We start from the raw sequence: 3,801 nt of genomic DNA, 5'->3' as shown, positions 1-3,801 counted from the left end.
CTTATTGCCTTCTATGAAGTTTGCCTCAGGTGGGCAAAGGTTTTTTTTGAAACAGACAGCTAGACTGCCATATTGCAAGTGGTACCTGGAGGGAGACATTTGAAACACGAAGGAGATACAAAATATCTAGGGACATAAAAAGGGCTTGGGGGCCAAACAGAGATACTTCCTTAATTCACCTGGAGGCTGGAGGCTTCTTCTGAGTGGAGTGGAGGGAAGGATTTAGATGAGGCTCTGAAATCCCAGTTGCCATGGGCCAGCAGAATCCCACCCAGCAAGGCAAAGGAAGAGGTACCCAACTCAGTAGGTCAAGCCCTAGGAACAGTATGAAGGAAAAGCAATGAAAACTCTCAAGGTCCCACTTCCCAGCCTTGAATCTGGTATAAATAGTGTCTGAGCAAAAGAAGGATAGACTAGGAAAAGGGAGGCAGTGGTGTGGCTGACTCCTTAGAGACCTAGGCACCCCGTGGAGCTCCAGCGGGGAGCCAGAGACTGAGTGAGCTGGCGGCAGCACAACTCCGGAGAGAGAGGCTCAGCCCTGGTGGGAGAAAGGAATATGGACAGTCAGACTTCCTTCATGCGATTTATGATTCTCCTGTGGTGGTTGGAATAAATGATCCACCAGAACCCTCTGCTTGGGTCCCTTGACCATTTACCAGGTGGTGAAAAGAGGGCAAAGGACTTGGTCATGTGGGCTGGGCTCTGGAGGCAGCAGAGGACTGGGGGAGGCCTGGGCCCTCAGGCTGCCCCAAGCCCAACCCTGAGAGAACCCGGAGAGCTCATCCCTCCTGCCTCCAGATCCTTGTTTTCTCTCCAGATCTGGATTCTTCATGCCTCTCTCTGTTTGCGACTGTTTTTGGCTTCTCTACTCCCTTGAACTGTGGATCTGTCTCTCTCCATCTCTGTCATTGCCTCGCTGCTTTTCTAGCTTCATCTGTCTCTGTTCTCAAGTCTCTGTGTCTCTGCACCCCCTCCCTTTGTTAATTCAAAGGGTTCTCACTGAGCCCCTCCCTGGGCTTCCCAGAATAACATTGAGTAAAATGAGATAAAACCCGCCTGTGGGTTTTTTTCTTGTCCTACGCCCCTCAGCCCCCTCCTCCAGGGCTACAGCCCCCTCTTATAATGTCAGATAATTGCTGGTGTGCAGCTCTGAGAAGCCAGAGCTGATGGGGTGGGGGGGAGAGGAGAGAAATAAATAATAATCTGCTTCCATTCAGCGTATATAGGTTACCTGATTTGCATATATGCTAATATCGCTATAATTACCCTGCTGTTCTGGCCTATGATCAAGTTCTATAAATACATAGGATGGCAGAGCTAGGCCTAGCGACACCACCCTGAAAATTATCGAGTATACATATGTATCTGTGTGCATTTCTGTGTACTCTAAATCTATAAGCCTCTCTTTGATATAACACACTCCTTTACAGATCCTAGCTCTTCCTGGCTTTTAGTTACCCCTCCTATGTTTTAAGGCCACTCCAGGGGAGGAGGAAAGAGAAACCTGAATGAGAAAATATTCTAGGTTATATTTAAATTCTTAGAATTAGTATCATTATGAATAAGTTATTACTATTTTATTAGAAAAATCAAAGATTTCCCCAAATTACTGAATCAGTTATTCTCACCTGAATGCCCCCGCCTCCTATAGGCCCAGGCTTTGGGGTACAGGTTGGGGGATAGGAAGAGGACACCTCCATATCCTAGGTCTTCTGAGATGTTTAAGAAAGTGCTGTCTATGGGAGAGGAAGCAGAGTCCCCTTCCCCAAATCTGCCCCCGTGCCTCACTCTCTTAGCACACTCCCCACTCTCAGGGAACCAGGGGGGAGATGCTCACAGAGTTGTGCAGATTTTTGGGTGATCGTGGCAGAAGTGGGGAGGAAGCTCGGAGGAACATAAAAGACGCAATCCACAGCTGTCTGCTTTTAATTATAATTATCCCCTTTCGCTTCCTTTCTGGCTAATGAGGGGGGGATTAAATTTTTTTCTCCCTTTCTCCCCCTCCCTCCTTTCTCTGGAATTGAGGGGTGGAGTGAGTTCAGGGTCCTCCTCCCCTTCCTCCCCAATCCCCTGGTTACTGGGAGAAAGGCAGACTCCAGAGGGTGGTGACAGTATGAAGAGATTTGTAGGAACAAAGAAAGGACAGGTTTGGATTGCTGGACACGTCCCAGAGTTGGAGAGACCCCCCCTCCATTCCACTGGCACCCCCTCCCATCCACCCCCCAGCTCCCTAGACAAGGAACTCAATGTCTTCCAGCCGGTGAGAAAGGAGCTAAAGGGAGCCCTGGTCTAGAGGGAAGGAGGAGGGGAGGGGTGGGGAGCTGGGGGTGGGGGGTGCAAAATTAGTCTCAAAGGATCTTTATTTCTGAGCTAGTGAAGCAGATGTAATCAAGGGGAGAGCAAAATAATCATCATGGGAGGACTGAGGGGGGGGGAAGCTGAGGCTGGAATGGGGGGACTGGGCCAGGACAGGGCTGAGAACTGGGGGGCAGGGAGCCTTGACTGGGGGCAGCCTGTTACCCTCTCCCACCTCCCCAAAGTCTCCCTGCCTTGGAGGAGGGAAAGAAGGACGGGGTCTAGGGTCTGTAGACGCGGAGCTTTGCCCTCAGAATCCCTCTTTCAGAGCTTGGGCATGGCCAGGCCAGAAGGTGGCTGGGAAGGCACCAGGGAGAAGAGAGCCCCCGCCCCAGCCAGGGAGGTAGTGAGGAGAGGGGAGACTGAAAGCAGTGGGGGAGGGTGAGAGAGGGGAGCCAGCAGAGACTCAAGTGGCCTCCAGGTCTGTGGGACAAAAGTTGGAGGGAGATTTGTGTATGAGAGAGGAGGGGAGGGGGCCTTGGGGAAGGGGGGGCTTTGACAATGAACTTGAGACAAACTTCATTAGCATGCAGGCCTGCTGGCTGTCACGTCAAGCTCAGACTGAGTTCCCATGCAGGCCAGGAAGAGTGGGAGGGAGCAAAAGGGAGGGGCTGAGGGTGGGGGTGTGAGAGAGAAAAGAGACCCGACCATTGTACCATTCTGGGCCCCAGCTTCCACCAAATATCGGGACCCCAGCCCTGGAAACCAACCCCCAAATCACTCTCCCTCCTCTAAGAACAAGATAATTTATCTCCCACTTTGAATCTGTGGTCCCACCCCTCCTCTTCTCTTGTCTAGACTTCCAAGTGCTGGCCTTTGCCAGCCCCCCACCTTGCTCCCCCCTCCAGCTCTCTGCCTTCATCTTCCGATTGTCACTTTCTCCTTTACAACTAAGATCTGGATTTGTGATTAGCTGAGCTGACAGGGACAGGGAGCTGGGGGAGGTTTGGGAAGGAGAGACTGGAATACTTTGAACCTCCAAATGGCAAACTGTGTCCTCTTTCTATCACTCCTTATCAACTCCACTCCCCACCCTAGACACACATCATTTAATCACACTCTCAAGTTCGAAAGTGAATTAGAACTGGAAGGAGACCGGGGACGGGGTATTTCTGTCACACCCTTTCTCTTGCTTTCTTTGGGGATGAGGGTGGCCTGGAGGAACAATAGCTTTCCTTAGCCCCTTCTTCCTGCCTCAGGTTAGCAAAGGCAGTAGGAGGAGGTGGGAAAGAGTGGAGATGACAAAGACCCCTTCCCGGACAGGCATTAGATGGGAGAGGGAGGGGCTTCTTCAGAGTGGGCTGTTGTTCTGGTGCTGGTGGTGTCTCCAGACAGGGGCAGCACCCCCTTTTTGCTGCCTTTCCAGGGAGAGCAGCAAGAGAAAGAAAGAGAGAGGCAAGCGAAATTCCTGAATGGATAGACAGATGCTACGTCATCGGAGCTGCA

This window comes from Hippopotamus amphibius, chromosome 1 (genome assembly GCF_030028045.1).
Source record: "Hippopotamus amphibius kiboko isolate mHipAmp2 chromosome 1, mHipAmp2.hap2, whole genome shotgun sequence".
NCBI lineage: Eukaryota > Metazoa > Chordata > Mammalia > Artiodactyla > Hippopotamidae > Hippopotamus > Hippopotamus amphibius.
The sequence above is the reverse complement of the archived record's forward strand: the minus strand, read 5'-3'. Positions refer to the sequence as shown.